Source organism: Symphalangus syndactylus, chromosome 11 (genome assembly GCF_028878055.3).
Source record: "Symphalangus syndactylus isolate Jambi chromosome 11, NHGRI_mSymSyn1-v2.1_pri, whole genome shotgun sequence".
In the NCBI taxonomy this organism is placed as follows: Eukaryota; Metazoa; Chordata; class Mammalia; order Primates; family Hylobatidae; genus Symphalangus; species Symphalangus syndactylus.
Window position 1 is genome coordinate 71,926,570 of NC_072433.2, and position 17,277 is coordinate 71,943,846.

General features: G+C 33.2%; 1 long non-coding RNA gene across 1 annotated transcript in view; it reads left to right on the forward strand.

The window, feature by feature from the left end:
* LOC129457784 (uncharacterized) overlaps positions 1 to 17,277 on the forward strand; it is a 107,517-nt gene that overhangs the window by 1,944 nt on the left and 88,296 nt on the right. The window contains exons 2-4 of the long non-coding RNA XR_008649370.2: positions 682 to 796; positions 12,401 to 12,471; positions 15,500 to 15,641. This is a non-coding gene — a long non-coding RNA (uncharacterized lncRNA). The remainder of the gene's footprint in view (positions 1 to 681; positions 797 to 12,400; positions 12,472 to 15,499; positions 15,642 to 17,277) is intronic.

The following is a 17,277-nucleotide window of genomic DNA, read 5'->3' on the forward strand; positions in this document are numbered from 1 at the left end:
GAGATGTTAAAAGACCGCAGAAATTGAATTATTTGAAATAAAATAAAATTTAAAAAGTAAAAGGATGAAACTCTATTGTTAATCTTTTACTTCACATAAAGTGCTAAGGGACCTTTACTAATCACTGTGATCCAGCCTACAGTTTTATAGCTTCTCCTAATAGGAGCTTAAAGTGCCAAAAATGAATCTGTACATCACTCAAAGACAGTGCTTCTCAAGTTATTTTCTGCAGGCTTCCTTTTCTCCAAGATGTTAATAGGTTTCTGGGAGAAAAAAATCCATGGTAAAATAATTTGGGGAGACATTGCATATCAAAGCAGCCTCTTAGAGATTCATGGTGAATGTTAGTATATTAAATACTTTGAAAGGTCCTGTGGTTAAGAATTTTTTTCAAAAATATTTAATTCAGCATTTTGCAGACTTTCTTTTTTGTACTATGACAAACTTTTTCTTAGAACACCTGTTAGCATACTAAATATTTAGTGCTGCAAAGGAAATAACTTGAAAATGATGCTTTGAAACAAAGCAGAATAAAGTAGCAGCAAAACAAAACAAAACAAAAGACTGTAAGAAGTTCACTGGGTTTTTCTATGGGCTGAATGTTTCTGCACAACCCCCCTCCCCTGCCCCCAAATTTATTTGTTGAAGCCTAAGAACCTACTGTGATATGTTTTGATGTAGAGCCTTTGGGAGGCAATTGTGCCATGAGAAGAGCCCTCATGAATGGGATTAGTTCCCTTATAAGAAGAGACACCAAAGAAGTGATCTTTCTCTCCCTCTGCTACGTGAAGACACGGTAAGAAGACAGCTATGAGCCAAGAAGCAGGCCCTTACCAGACACCAAATCTGCTAATGCATTGATCTTGGACTTCTCAGCCTCCAGAACTGTGAGAAATAAATGTTTATTGTTGAAGCCACCCAGTCTACAGTAATTTGTTATAGCAGCTGAAATTGACTAAGACAATTTAAAAAAATTAATCTCATTGACTATCAATTTGGATTCTGGAGTATACCTGGATTCAGGTATACATTGGATTCAGGGCATATCTGAACTGGAATATGGTCTCTATCATTCTAACTCCTTTAACTAAGTTAAAGTCTGTTAAGCGCCAAACCTCAGTATTCTCATCTGTAAAATGAAGGTAGTAATAGTGTCAAACTCATAGTGGTAAGTTGTGGTGGTGCACAGAAGGGCCTAGTCCAGCACTGGGCACACAGTGATGATGATGAAAGATAATGATACTGATAAATAAAAAGACAATACTAATATACATAACTCCAAAAGAATTTTTCTTAATACCTGATCCTCTTCACTCCCCATCTCCCATCCCCATTAAATTACCTAGAAATTTTTAGTCCATCTTTCAGTTTGTCAAGCAACGAATAACACTAAATGTAGTCTTTTTTATTATCGTGTAATTATGGAATTTTTTATTATTTTGCATTTTAAAACTTTGTTTTGAATTCCCAATTTTTTTATTTAATATCTAAAATGTCCTTCTACTAAAATTTTGCTCTCAGCCTCTGAGACTCAAAGCAGAAAACCCAGCCAAGACCGTCTCAAATTCTGACCTACAGAACTGGGCGTTAATAATTGGTGTTGTTTTAAACTGCTGAGTTTGTGGTAGTTTGCTATGAAGACTAATATAGTTGGTTACTATTGTTAGAATCTAATTTCAGGGAGAAGGAATAAGTCATGGAGCGGTTAGGTTAATTGTCCATCCTCTCAAGTTAGTAAGTGTTGGAGTCAATAAGTGAATCTAAACAGTGTGAATCTAAAGCCCACTGCATTCTTCTGCCAACGATTATGAAGGGTCAACTGTATGCTAAGCTCTAATGTATTTTTACATATATTGCTTTACTAAATAGGTTACCTCAACAACCTTTATGAGGTAAATATTATTATTTTCATTTGACTGCTGAGGAAACCAAGAATCAAAACCTTTAAGTACATTGCCCAGGATCAAGGTGGCAGTGAGGAATGGAGCCAAGAACTAGTATCAGAGCCCTGCTCTGATTCCAGGAGTGATTTTCACAGCCATTGTGTTAAAATGCCTGTTTAGACAGTGGTCTAACTTACTTTATTTATTGACATTTTCAATTTCAATGGTTATAATTATAATTGTCATTTTTTATACAGTTTGCATTTCTCCTTGATCTTCTTGATGCATCATTTTAGAATATACATTGCTGAAATGTAGAATTTCAAGCACATTTTAAATTCTCTACAATATTTGCATAACTCATAACACTTTTCTTCATTGCTCCCACAAGCACCAAGATAATTCTTTCCTCCAACCCTTCCTCTGCTCATGCTGTTTTCCCCACCTGAAATGCCCTCTTACAAATCCTACTAGCTGAATTCCTGTTTCCATTTAAGACCTCCCCGAATTATTCTAGCACCAGAGAACCATCATTTCTTAGAATTAACAATGCTTTTAATTTTTTTCCAGTTGTTTCATTTGTGTTAATCTTATCTTTCCAAAGAATTGTGTGGTTCTTACCATTTAGATAAGTGCATGTCTTAGACATAGCTGAGTGTTACGTTTTAAATTTCTTCAGTCTTTCCACTATGAACACTAAGGAAAATTAATTTTTAAGACTACAGATTTGATACCAAATCCCTACTTCCTAATATTTCCCTGCCTGATTCTCTAATGGATGCTCTTTCCAGAAAATGTGCAGAGTCATTAAGCAAGAGTGTACCTTTGCTTTCAGAATTTGACCCTGGTAGGAGAAATTTCTGGTGCTTCTAATTCTTTCCCTCCAGTTTTCCAGTCAAACTCATTTCAGTGACTTGGTTTTTAGCTTCCTGAAATATGTTTGAATAATTAATATATACACAAAATAAAAGTTCAAAGGTACAAAAGAATGTGCAGGAAAATAAAATTTTTCCTCCTAATGACATTCCCTTCTTACACAAGGTTATTCCCTCAGGGCCTACTGCTGATCTCTAGTAGCTATGCTTGTGTATCCTTCTAAAGATACACACACACACACACCCCTGTATATGTGTGTTTATATATACATATACTTGTGCATATATGTGTGTATATATAGTGTGTATATGTGTACACACATACATTTTACAAAAGTTACTAAATTATACAACCATGGATCTTGCTTTTCTTCACAAACGTTTTGTGTTTTGAAATTGTATCAAGGACTGCATAGTATCTGTATATGTAAATCCTTTTTGATAGACATTTAAGTTGCTTCCAATCTTTTGCTATTGCAAGCAATATTACAGTGAATACAAATTTTGCACATGTGTGCAAGGTAAACATATTAGAATAGATTTATTGAAGTGGCATTGTTGGTGGGGGGAATGTTCATATAAAATTGTGATAGATATTACCAATTTGCCATTCATACAGTATCTGTGAGTTCACCCTTCCACCTGTACTGTATCAGACAGCTTGTCTCTCTTTAGTGTGGCTGATATGATTCTTAGCAATCTTTGAAAGACAAAAAAATGGTATCTCATGGTTTTGAATACCTATTATTTTTACTGAGTTTGAGCAACTCTTCGCATATTTAAAAATAATTATTTTCTTTATGTGAACTGGCATTTCATGTATTTTGCTTTTATTTCTACTGATTTGCTAACCTTTTTATTGATTGGTAGGAGATCTGTATAAGGAAATTCATCCATTTGGGGTCACATTAATGTCAAAAAATTTATCCAGCTGGTTCTTGTACTTTAGTTTACACCTATTTGTTTGAAGTTTTATTGTGCTAAAATTGCTAAAATATTTTATATTTGGGTGATGAAATTTATCCACCTTTGCTTTAAGATTTCTAGGTTTTGATATTTGCTAAGATAGGCTTTCAGTATTCTGAATTTATAAACATATCTTACAGTTTCTTATAGTAGTTTTATGAATATTTCATGTGTGTTTTTACAATTCTTACCAAATTAAAATTTGAGAGATAGTATTTGTTACTATCTTACTTGTTTTCTTAGAAACTACCAGTAATAACAAAACCATATATTGAATAAATCCACATATTTCAAATTAATATGACATGCCAACTCACTCACTTAGTCACTATATATTTGGCTCTACTGCTTGCTTTTATAGACTGTTCCATTGGGTTATCTATTCATGTGCCAGTACTACATGCCTAATTGTTTTAATTTTTTTTAATAACTACTAGGGTAAACATCATCTACTTCTTTTTTAAAAAATACTCCCTTACTAATGTACATTTATTTTATTCCTACATGAACTTTAGAGTGAGCTTGTCTAGTTGAAAAAACATAATAAATGTATTTATAGTATTAGTATACCTGTGTATATATCCAATTTTCTTTTATGTTTCTCTTGTTAAGTTTCTACTTAGATATTTTATATTTTTATGTGCCTACCTAAATGCAAATTTCTTCATTATATTTTGTAACTGCCTCTTCTACATTTATAGGAAGGCTATCTTTGTGTGTGTGTGTGTGTGTGTGTGTCTATATGTGTGCACTAATGTTAAACCCAGTTACTTTATAAATTGTAAATTGTCTTTTATAATTTACATTAGCTTTTTAGTTTATTATTTTGGGTTTTCTAGACATAAAATCATCACATCTGAAAAGAACATTAGTTTTACCTCCTTACCTCCTCTTCGAATTTTCATGCTTATTTTTTCCATCAAATTGTTATAACTGGTATTACATAATAGATTTTAAATAAATGGACACACTTGGACTATTTTTCACTCTAATGGGACCACTGTAATGACCTCCAAGGCACAGCACAAGGACTCTTATCTCCCATTTCTAGTGCATGCACTACAGCCATTTTCTCTATACCGGCATTTGCTGAGAAAAAAAAAAAAAAGAGTAAGACATTAACATCAGTGTAGGAAGGAAATAAGTGCCCATGAATGTGCAGGATAGGATAAAGGAGGGAAATTATCTTTTCTCTGCAGTAAATAAAAAGAGGCTTATCAAGAATCGGTAGAATTGGATGTCTTAAGCTTTGAGGTTGCATTTGACAGAAAATTGGAACTCATTGTCTTTTGATTTAAAAGAAAGGGATTATAAAATCTTCCACACCCACCATAGCAGGAGTTATGTGGTTATCTAGGGAAAAACGTATTATAATAGGCCAAAGGACCGTCTTAGACTATTTCCCCTTTTATCTAGTTTTCATTACCATATTCTTCTCTTTTCCTCCATTTATAACATTGCTGAAAATTGAGTCAGAGATTTATTTATTTAAGATATAATATGAAACTAAAGGAAATCTAAAGAAATAATGTGTACACTATCTATAAATAAATGTCAAGGATTATGAATAGAGAAGATTCTCTTGGGTTTTCTTTGTTCCAACATGGGCTACAACTTAAAGAGAAAAATCTGTCAATAAAAAATTATTTGTTTTCACAATCACTGTTTTATTTAAAAAATAAAATGGAAATGGAATATATTTTAATATATGTTATTTTGGGCAACCGCAATTTAAAATATAGCTTGTTTCTCAGCCACTGGAGAATATAATTTAATTTTATGTGTTTTATATTGATACAGATTCTGTTCTTTCTGTCTGTAGATAAAATGGGCCTAGTAGTACATTTTCCCTAAAATATATAGTAATTAATATATTTCATTAAAATAAGATAAAATACCCATGCATATCTCATAGCACAATTGTAATTTGTCTTAAATTTATCACTATATTAATATAATATAAAATAATTTATTAGAGATTTTAATTATATACATTTCTTCAAAAACCATAATGCTAGTATTAAAATTGGAAAAATTAAGAAAATACCATGATCTCAATACGAAGCTAAGGTCCCAGAAATATTAAATAAATTAAGAAAGGCATGATGTCATTATGTTTTCAAAACATTGTATAGAAAGAATTACCTGGTTTGAATTCTTATTTTTGTTTCGGTCACTCTCAAAAACCTACATTTATGCATGATGATAATATTATTAAAAAAGAAAATTATAACAACTTAATATTTTGCTGTTGAGATGATTCAAACAAAAGTAAGAATTCAAACCAGTTATAACCTTTTGAAAACACAAGGACATCTTGCCTTTCTTGATTTACTTAATGATCCTGGGACTTTAATTCTAGTAAACTTCTAGTTTCAAAAACAAAATTATAAAGCATATGTAAAAGAGACAATGATGCAAAATTGCACAATTGCCTGTCTTAATTTTTAAAATTCAGAGATTTTAGTTTGATTCACATAATCATTTTTTCCTCAAGAACATTTATATGGATGCAACTTGATTTGAAAAGCAATTTGTGACCTGAGATATTTAAAACTGTACATTTTGATGTGACAAGTTGTAAACTGTATAGTAAAAGCCAATTGAATTGAGAACCTTCACTCAGTCATCAACAAATAAAATGGAAAAAAGTTCTTTAACTGAATTATTATTTAATCTTTTATTATGAGGCATGCATTCTTGAATGTTTTCCAAAATATAATGAGACTTAAAATTGAAAGTACATACTACAAGTCAATTAAAAATCATGATATTTAATTGATAAATCTGGCCAATCCTTTCAACATTCATAGTGGAGATGAATAAATTAAAAAGGCATCAAAATGGAAGATAGATGACCCTGCTAAAAAAATTTTTAATTGCAATCGTCTACTTTTAAAAATAAATCCTACATTGAATTTAATATATGAACTATTTTCTAGTCCTTTTTTTTTTTTTTTTTTTTTTTTTTTTTGTAGAGATGGGGTCTCAAACTCAGCCTCAAGCATTCCTCCTGCCTCAGCCTCCCAAAAGTGCTGGGATTGTAGGCCTGAGCTACCACACCTGGCCTCTAGTTTTTCTATTTATAAGTAGGAGATATAATAGCATTTAGGGTAAGTGGTGGAAACTTTTGCAGTTTTTCCTGTAACTATCTGACTCAGCATCAGCTGAAAATACCCTTGTATTATTTTAACATTTTCCTTTCTTCTACTAAATAATGTGTCACTCTGGCTATGCCCTGAGCTGGTGACTCAGTTCTTTCTAAGACGCTGCCTAGGGACCTTAAGCAATGATTGAAAATACAGGAAGTTTCCCTCTTAGAAAAGCCCTGGTTGGCCGGGTACAGTGGCTCACACCTGTTATCACAGCACTTTGGGAGGCCGAGGCTGGCAGATCACGAGGTCATGAGATCGACACCATCCTAACACAGTGAAACCCTGTCTCTAACTAAAACTACAAAAAATTAGCCAGGCACCGTGGCAGGCACCTGTAATCTCAGCTACTCAGGAGGCTGAGGCAGGAGAATTGCTTGAGCCTGGAAGGTGGAGGTTGCAGTGAGCCGAGATCGCACCATTGCACTCCAGCCTGGGTGACAAAGCAAGTCTCCATCGCAAAATAAAAAATAAAAATAAAAATAAAAGCCATGGTTTTGATAACTAAATGCAGAGACTATTGATCCACAACTTTTAGCCAGTTTACTTTAAATAAAAGGAGCTTCTAGGCCTTTTACCTTTTATATTTTTTAGCCACAGCAATATGTTTTATTGTTTTATCTGTTTTACATTCTACTGAACTTACTTTTAATTATTATATTTCTTTTAGCTCTTTAATACTTAATTTCAGTTTTTTTCAAATGTAGAAGAATGCTCTTATGAATTCTTTGAATAACTTGCGTTTTTAATGAGGAAGACAGACAGCCCTTTGCTTCTAATTAGTTCTGTAAAATCCTTTTAATGCTTTGAAACAGATATCCTTTTTGGGTCTCAAATGGCACCTTTGTCCTAAAACACAGTCTTATGGAGGAAATGGATGGCATAGACCCTAAATCACTGCTCCTGGCAGTCACTGAGACTTTTGGCTAAGGATTTCTTCCCACAGGAGCAATAAGCACCAGCTCACAGACAGCTTAGGGTAAAGACTAGAGTATTGTTGCTTTCTAATTTCTAAGCCCATTCAGTTCTTGGTAAATGAGTTCATAAATTTAAGATAATTTTCTGACAGTGGCTAAGCCTTCCATTTAGCCCATAGCATGGGGTAAAAATAAAATCAGAAGCCATCATAATTCCTTTGTAGATATATATCTAAAAATAACCACTCCATAAAATGTTTTATAAGCTACAAATATTCTAATGTAATTTCCATTTTATTTTGAATTTTTTATTATTAATTATTTTTCTTATATTTTTTCTTTCTTCAAGACATATCAGATTAATTTTCCCTGGCCAAATACTTAATAAATCTACTGACTTAAAATGTCACCTTTTTCAAATATTACTTTTCATACAAACATGATACCTTGCATACTGTTTCATTTTCTCTTTTGTGTTTTCCGGTACCAAGGCCTCATAGTTTGACTTTTATGAATTTCTAGTATATATTGTACTTGATAAACTTAGATGCCTTTTTTAATTAAAATATATCCCATTGAAACTTGGGTTTGCTTCAATTATGTAGGTCAACTTGAAAATAGCTTCTATCTTTATAGAATTATTTTATTTGTTCTGAAATATGTGTCTCTGCCTATTAGCTTCTTGAATGTCCTTTAATGAAATTTTGCAGATGTCTCTTTCTTACTCTGTCTCTCTGTCTTAAGTGCTTTTCATTATGTTTGTTCAAAATATTATGTTCTTTTGTTTCCATTATGAATTATATCATTTTTTGCCATTATGTTTCTAAGTGACTCTTTGTCGTATTAAAGAACTTGTCACTTGTCTTACTCTGTTTTCTGTTGCTCAGAACAGAATACCTGAAACTGAGTAATTTATGAGTAAAAAGAATTTCTTTTTTACAGTTATAGAGGCTGAGTACTCTAAAGTTAAGGGGCCACGCGTGGTGAGAGCCTTCTTGCTGGTGGGGAATTTCAACAGAGTTCCGAAGCTGACTAGAGTATCACATGATGAGGGGACTGTGTGTTAGCTCAGGTCTCTCTCCCCCTTCTCACAAAGTCACCAGTCCCATTCTCATGATAACCCATTAATCCATGAGTGGATTAATCCATTCATGAGGGCAGAACCATCAGGACCCAATCACCTCTTAAAGGCTCCACCTTTCAATACTGACACATTGGGGATTAAGTTTCAAAATGAGTTTTGGAGTGGACAAACGTTGAAATCACAGCATCACCCCCATTCAAAGTTCTTTAGTTCTACCAAATTTTCTGAGTCCTTGCTTTTTTTTGTTGTAAATAATTATATATGCAAGTAATGTGGGCTCTTTTGCTTTTCCTTTATCTATATTTTACTTTGTTTTGTTAGTTGTATAATGTGGCAACTACTTTTACAATTAGTTGCATAATGTTGCAACTAATAAAGTATTTTATTAGTTGCACTTCTGAAACAAATCTAAGTAACTCTCAGTGGTGTGGACTTCTGTGGTGTTGTTTCCAGCTACAATTCAGAAGTGTGCAAATGTGAGCAACCTATGGAAACACATCATGTGCAGGCTTGTGTCTTCCTCCAGCAGGACTCTCCTAAGTACTGAGCTGCAAAGAAATATATACTATATTGTATCTTTTTGTATATGTTTTTAAAAAAGAATACTGAACCATTTAAACAATTTCGTGATTAAAAAGGTCTAACAAAAAGGTTAGTTTCTTGATTGATTTTTGTCTCTTTAAAAATAGGCAAAGTAGAAAAGAAAGGTAGAGGGTATAAAATGCAGCAATGTCTTCCCACGAAAGAGAGCGAGAAGTGTTTCTCACTTAGGCTAAGGATATCTAGATGGATAACTGCTAACTGGAGCTCAGAGTACACACTTGGAATGGAAGAGGTTGGAAAGCTGGAAAGACTGGATGGCATGGTCCTAGAAAGGGCTGGAAGTGGAACACAGCAGCCACCAGGAAGCCAAACACCTGGATAAAGTATTACAAGTAGAGACCTCAGTCTCCCTGGCACTTCTACAACCAGGAGAGAACTTTAAAAAATGGGAAGTTGTCTTTGGGAGGCCGAGGCAGGCAGATCATGAGGTCAGGAGATCGAGACCACCCTGGCTAACACAGTGAAACCCCGTCTCAACTAAAAAAGCAAAAAATTAGCCGGGCGTGGTGGCAGGTGCCTGTAGTCCCAGCTACTCCAGAGGCTGAGGCAGGAGAATGGCGTGAGCCCAGGAGGTGGAGCTTTCAGTGAGCCAAGATTGCACCACTGCACTCCAGACTGGGGCACAAAGTGAGATTCCATCTCAAAAAAAAAAAAAAAAAAAAAAAAAAAAAAAAAAAAAAAAGAAGTTGTGAGTATTGTCTGATTTTTACCTGCCTTCTGAAAATAAAAGATTTTATTATTATTCTGTGTTGTTATTATTAAACAACATTCTATGAAATAAATCTCAAGAATTTCTGCAAGCAGGAGTGTTGGCTGTCTAGTACAATTTGTTTTATTGAACTTTATTGTCAATGTGTCAAGTAAAATTTACTTCTTTCATTTAAGAAAAGATAGACAAGATGATGAGTAGGGAGCTGTTTTCACTTTGACTTGAGCTACCTCACAATATTAGAAACGGCATAAGTGTCTAAATATTATATCCTATTTTTCTACTGGGAACGTCACCTGATAACATTTTTATCAATTAAATCTCCTGATCAGTGTGTCTCTTTGGTCAGTTTGACAGTGAATTTTGTCTTACCTGTGAAGTTAAACCCATGATAAGTACCGCCAGCTCCTCTGTCATCTTACACTGTTTTCTTCTTTGTATATTCAGCTCTATTTAAGTTTTCTCAGGCAGTTTGATCCTTACTCTCAGTTAATCTCCAACTCACTAGTAATAAAACCTTATCATGAGACATTCAATCATTCACCTATTCTTTCATGCATTACAAAAATATCCATTTACCATATACTACGTCTCAGGCATTGTACAAAGTTGTTTGTTTTAAGCCACTAAATTCAGGGTCTGCGAAATGCTAAGATAATATTTTTCTTTAGTGGTGTTATTGTGCAGCCTAAGCATTTCAGTAATTTCCTAGTCTTGAGTAAATTGACCTGCATACAACCTTATACTCCATATGTATACCAAAAATCCTCGTCTGCCAGGACTGCACATCCACTTAAACTAAAAAACTATGGGAATCTATTTGGCTTTACACAACTGGGACAACAGAGTTTCATAAGGAAACCAGACCCCAGATCAATCCTGTTAAGCCTTCTCTGTGAACATCTGTCTTATCTATTATTTAAAATGAAAATGCTCACTAAGTGCCTACTGTGCTCAGGCAAGCCACATACAGCAGAGAAGTGGACTTAGTAGAATATAATAACAGATGGCGGCAAATTGGAAAATGCACTCCCTCTTTAAAGGGAACAGCAAGCTACCTGGTTAGGTAGACAAATTGTTGTCTTGTAGGATTATGGAACCAGCGTGGTCAGATTTGTTTTCTGAAACCCAAAATTTAACTTATAATTTCTCAATTTTTAATGTGCAGGTATAATTCAATACATCTACAAATCAAATAAAGTATATATACTTATAGTAATTGTATTTTTACATAAAAAGAACTTTCATTTAAATAATTGACTAAAATAAATTAAAAATTGATCAACGAGCCTATTATCTTTACTATCAAATAACACAAAATAGAAAAACTTATGTCAATATTTTAAGCTAATTTGGATAAGAACATTTTAAAAATGAAAATAATAAGATAAGTTAGTGACTAATTTCTCTGTCTACATAAAATGAATACAAAACTTCTGTATGTCAGAAAATCATAGAAGAATTAAAAGGTAAACTTCAAAGGAGAAAGAATATTTCCCAGTGATATCTGACTCTCATACACCGCCACTGAGACTATTGATTGCCTCCACCTTTCTAAGAAACAATTTGACAATATTTATCAGGAAGGATAAAAATAATATAAGCTTTGACCTAGTGAACCAATTTCTAAGAATTTATAATAAGAGACTGCTTGAAATAGTTTCTTGTATGATTAAAATTTTAGTTATGTGGGTGATTATTCTAGAATATTGATTATATCACATAGACTATTTCTCATGTTATTACATCAAATATTGGAAATAGGCTAACGTCCAGCATTAAAAAGGATAAATAATCATAACCAATTCAATAGAAATTATTTTATACTCTTCATAACATGACAGTTTTAAATAATTTTTAAGATATTAGGCAAATGTTGATGTTTAACTTAGCTTTTTAAAATATCATATAAAATCACCTATAATCTACCACTGGTTTTTAATGACTGCTTGCAGATTAGAATGTACCTTTCGAGAATGTTCCTGAATGCCTCCAAGAATAGCACATTAATATGCATATCTTACCACTTATTTTTTCCCTCCCTTCCCACCTTCATCCTCTTCTCTCTTTCTCATTATACACTAAGGAATGTATCATAGATATATTCGTGGTTCATTACATTTTTTAATGTAATTTTAGATGAGTATGCAACATTCCTTCATGTAACAACTACAAACAAAAGCATCTAATCCCTTATTTATTGCTTTTTAGGTCATCTGCAGTTTTTTGTTGTTGTCGTTGATGATCTTCCTGTCATAGACAATGCTGTAACAAACAGACTAGTAAGTATACCTGTATAAACTGCAGCAACTTTTTCTGTAATGTTTCCTGGTTGAGAGATTAATGGGCAAAAAGCAGACACATATAAAATTCTAATAGATATTCTTAGATTTTCTGTAAAGTTAGTACCAAGTTAAATTTCTGCAAGTAGTGTGCCACAGTATGTTTTCCCCAATACTAAATATGAGCAGTTTTTTGAATTATGCAAACCTGATAGTCAAAAAAACCTCATTATTGTAACTGTGTTATCTTGACTACTAGTGAGGTTACACCTTCTTTTTTTTCCTTTTGCTTTTTGACAATAACTTTCATCTTAAATGAATTTTTTTTTTTTTTTGAGACAGTTTCACTCCTCTCAGGCTGGAGTGCAGTGGTGCCATTATGGCTTACTGCAACCTCAGCCTCCTAGGCTCAAGTGATTTTCCCACCTCAGCTTCCCGAGTAGCTGGGGGTACTGGCATGCACCACCATGCCTGGCTAATTTTTGTACTTTTTTTTTATAGAGAAGAGGTTTCACCATGTTGCCCAGGCTCGTTGTGAACTCCTGGGCTCAAGCTCTCTGCCTACCCTGGCCTCCCAAAGTGCTGGGATTACAGGCATGAGCCATTGTGTCCAACCTGAATTATCTATTTACGTTCTATGCCCATTTTTATTGTAATATTTGTTTTTTACATAATTTCACAGAAAGTTTTAATCAAAATGTTAGGAAAGATTATTTCTAAGGAACATTACAATGAGTATTTTAAGATTGAATTTTAAATTTTTTTCATTTAAAATTTTATACATGTATCATTTTTATGCTATAAAATTATATAACAATTTAATAAAGGATATGATGATCAGCATGTAAATCACAAAACAATATAAAGGTTTCATATAATAGAAACCCATTTTTATTCTTATAAACCTCCTGTAATTCAAGGCTCATTTTTATACCAGTGATTTGTCTCCAGTATCACTCATACAGCATTTCTGTATGTCTTAATAAGTCCACAGGTTTTCTACTTTTTTGAGCTAAATCATGATAAAGCAGATGATAATCTGAGGCTTGCCTGCTATATTGTGAAAATCCCTCTGTGCTTGTTATAAAGGCTTCATCTCCACAAGACCTAAAGTATGTGTCGAGTGGATAAATGGAACTCTTTTTTAAATGGAAAATACCATATTACACTAATTATTTGTGTGAATTACTCATTTCTTTATTTTAATGTAAAGTGTACATTAAGGCTTCTAGAAAAAATTTTGTTTGTTTTCAAAGATAAAGAAAAGCAATACACTTCTGAAATTAATAGACAAGAGAAAAAATAACGTATCTCAAATAGAATAGGGCTAGTATAGTGCTGATTATCTCTCTCTCTTGTGTAGTTTACGTTATGTGTGGTTGTTTAGAAACATCATTTTACTAATCTTTGGGATATTGTATCCAAGGTAGCCTGCAGAGTTTTGCTGTTCAATTTATCTTATCTTTAATATGGATTTGTGGGCTCTTACAGCCGTCAGCTATACTACGAAAAGGTCCTCTTTTGTTGCTCCTTTGTCATTTACTTCTTGTTTCCAATCCATCAGCACATTTTTTATTGAGTTCCTATTTTGTTAAAGGCAAGACTCTAAGGAAAAGGCAAAGAATTATAAGAACTACAACCTGCCCTTTAAAAGCTCATAGTCTGTGTGGGAGTGGAAGGACTATAATATTTAAAGAGAAGATAATTTAATAAGAAGTATTTCAACAATTAACATTGAAGATTTTGTTTTCATTTTGTTACTTGTCTACAGATTTTTACCTGGAATAAAATATAAATGTTTTAGTGCCCATAGATAAGAGAGGTGATAGGGCAGTGAATAACATAATATGTGTGTCTATAATATGGTTGTAGGTATAGACCGTATATAGAAAAATAAGAAGAAAAAAACAAATTCTGATAGACTCAGAAATAAATCTATTACTGAAACTATTTGGTGAAGACTAAGCTATTGAAATATCAATAATTGATTTAAAATATATTATTTAGCATTGGTCTCTTTAATTGCAGGTAGCCAAAAACTCAATTGGGAAATTGTTGTTTCCAAAAACTAAATGGGAAATTATTGTTTATGTGATTGAACACGGAGATCTTTCATGACTCAGCGATGGCTGTATTCAGAGGACCAAAGATTGGTACAAGCAGTGACTTTTCTCCATTTCTTGGTTCTCTCTGCCCCTGTTTTGGCTCTGGCCAGACAAGCATGCCCCATTGTGGTGCAAAGAAGGCTATGGAAGTTTCAGCCTCCTATCATTCTGGGTTTTAGTATATATAGATGATATCTTTTTCAAGTCAAGTTGAAAAAAAGCCCCAATTCAATGCTTCAAATCGAGGAGCATGACTATCTCTGAGCCAACCTCTGTTGATGGGAAAACAGAATGCACTAAATGGCTGAAGCCTGAGTCAAATATATACCCCTGAAATAGGGGATTTAACCAGCTCCACCAAAACAAGCAAACTGAAAGTGGGGTTTACCACTCCTGAAAGGAAAATTAAAAAAAAAAAAATGGTTTGTAGATGATCTACAAGCAGTAGGCTTGATGTTATGAAGCAACATAAATATCAGTTAGGGGATTGTGGGGCTTCATCTTTAACACTTAGAGTTCACATACGTGTGTGTTTTGTATGAACATATGAATAGAATGTTAACAAGGTGGCCAACATATCTAAATGTTGTTTAAAAAAGAGAATTTCAGTGTTAGGTGGAGTGTTGGGGAATAAGCACACAGGTAGAGTGTTAAAAGAAATCAGTAGGCAAATTTAACAGTAAATATCAACACTTTTATAACTGCTTCACCATATTACCCACAGTCATATCTTGAAATTCATCATAAGGGAAAAATTGATCAAGCAAAAATGAATATATATGTTTATTGCATATACTTAATATCAACATGGGAAAACCACTAAATGATGAATAATAAAGAATTAATTGAATAACCCACGTACTGAAATACTTTGGAAGCACTGAATATTATAATTAGTTTTTTGTTTGCTTGTCTGTTTTGAGACAGAGTCTTGCTCTGTCACTTGGGCTGAAGTGCAGCGGCATGATCTCGGCTCACTGCAACCTCCGCCTCCCAGGTTCAAGCGATTCTCCTGCCTCAGTCTCCAGAGTAGCTGGAATTACAGGCATGCACCACCATGCCTGGGTAAGTTTTGTATTGTTTTAGTAGAGATGGGGTTTCACCATGTTGGCCATGCTGGCCTTGAACTCCTGTCCTCATGAGATCTGACCACTTCAGCCTCCCAAAGTGCTGGGATTACAGACAAATATTATAATGAGTTTTTATAAAATAAACTATTGCACAAAAAAAGTTTAAAAATAGTGTATGTAATATGCTCATATTTACATGTATGAATACTTAGAGAAAGTTTGGAAGGTTGTTTACTAAGATATTTTAAAATTGATTATGTCTAAATTGTGGGGCTAGAGGCAATTTTTGTTTTTGCTTAGTTGCATTTTCTATTTTGTTAAATAAAAATTGTAATTTTAAAATTAATAATAGAGGGAAATGAAAATTTCTTGATTTTCCATTTCAAAGTAAAAGACAATTTCAGTGAAGTAAAAAATAAATGATGAATAATAAAGAATTAATTGAATAACCCACATACTGAAATACTTTGGAAGCACTGAATATTATAATTAGTTTTTTGTTTGCTTGTCTGTTTGTTTTGAGACAGAGTCTTGCTCTGTCACTTGGGCTCAAGTGCAGTTTGATTAATTTAGGTTTATTTCTTTAAAATATATGCAAAATATGACACATCAGTTAGAAAAAGAAAAAAAAGTGACCTGTGTGTGTAGGCTTGTGTATGTATGTGAGTACACATATATTTACATATACATGGTATGTGTACAACTCTCCCCTTGTTTTTTTTCAGATTTTACATTATAGTCAGTTTTAACTAAATGCCAGCTTTTTCCCCAATTACCAAGCCACTGAATTACATAAAAAGTATAAAATGGAGCATAGCTATTGTGCGTCTGGAATATACATGAGCCAAAGAACCTTGCAGTTCCAAGTAAGAAGAGAACTACAGTGCTAGTCTCAAAAGACCCTTGATCACACATCACTCATTTTGAAATATAGCACTTGAAGAAAGCAAAATAAGACTTTGAAAGTTTTATTGGAAGATATTGCCAATATCTTGTGGAATAAAATCTACCATGTTTCCAAATATTTATAATAACTGACATAAAAAATAAATACAACTATCTAAATCCAAATAACTTTTGATTTAAAAGGAAAATATAACTTAAAGAGGTGCATGAGGGAATCACAGAATGTCAAATCTGGAATGTCCTAAAGATCATCTAGTTTTAATCTTATATTTTATAAATATGACAAGCTGGAAACCATGATGCAAAATGACTCACCTGAAGTCCTGCAGCTCATTGAGGGAAAATTCAAGACCAGATTGCCTGACTCACAGTCTTTGCTTTTGTTGTTAAGCCACACTGCTAAAGCAACCACAAATGAGCTCAGTACTCCTTGGATTTTCCTCCCTGTGGATCTGGAGAAACAATGATTTGGCTTGCGCTGTCAAATAATAGATAGAGCCTTTGAGTCAAGTAAACTACTTTTCTCACAGTTTATTAACTATGTAACTTTGGAAACATTAGTTAAGATCTCTGAGCCTCACTTTCCTCATGTTTTAAATGTTTAAATAATATCTCCATAAAAATATTGTGAAACCTTTATGTTTTGGAGATTACATGTATTGAAGAGAACCTCATATATACCAGGTTTTAAACAGATTGGCCAATTTCCAGTCTTACCAGACAAT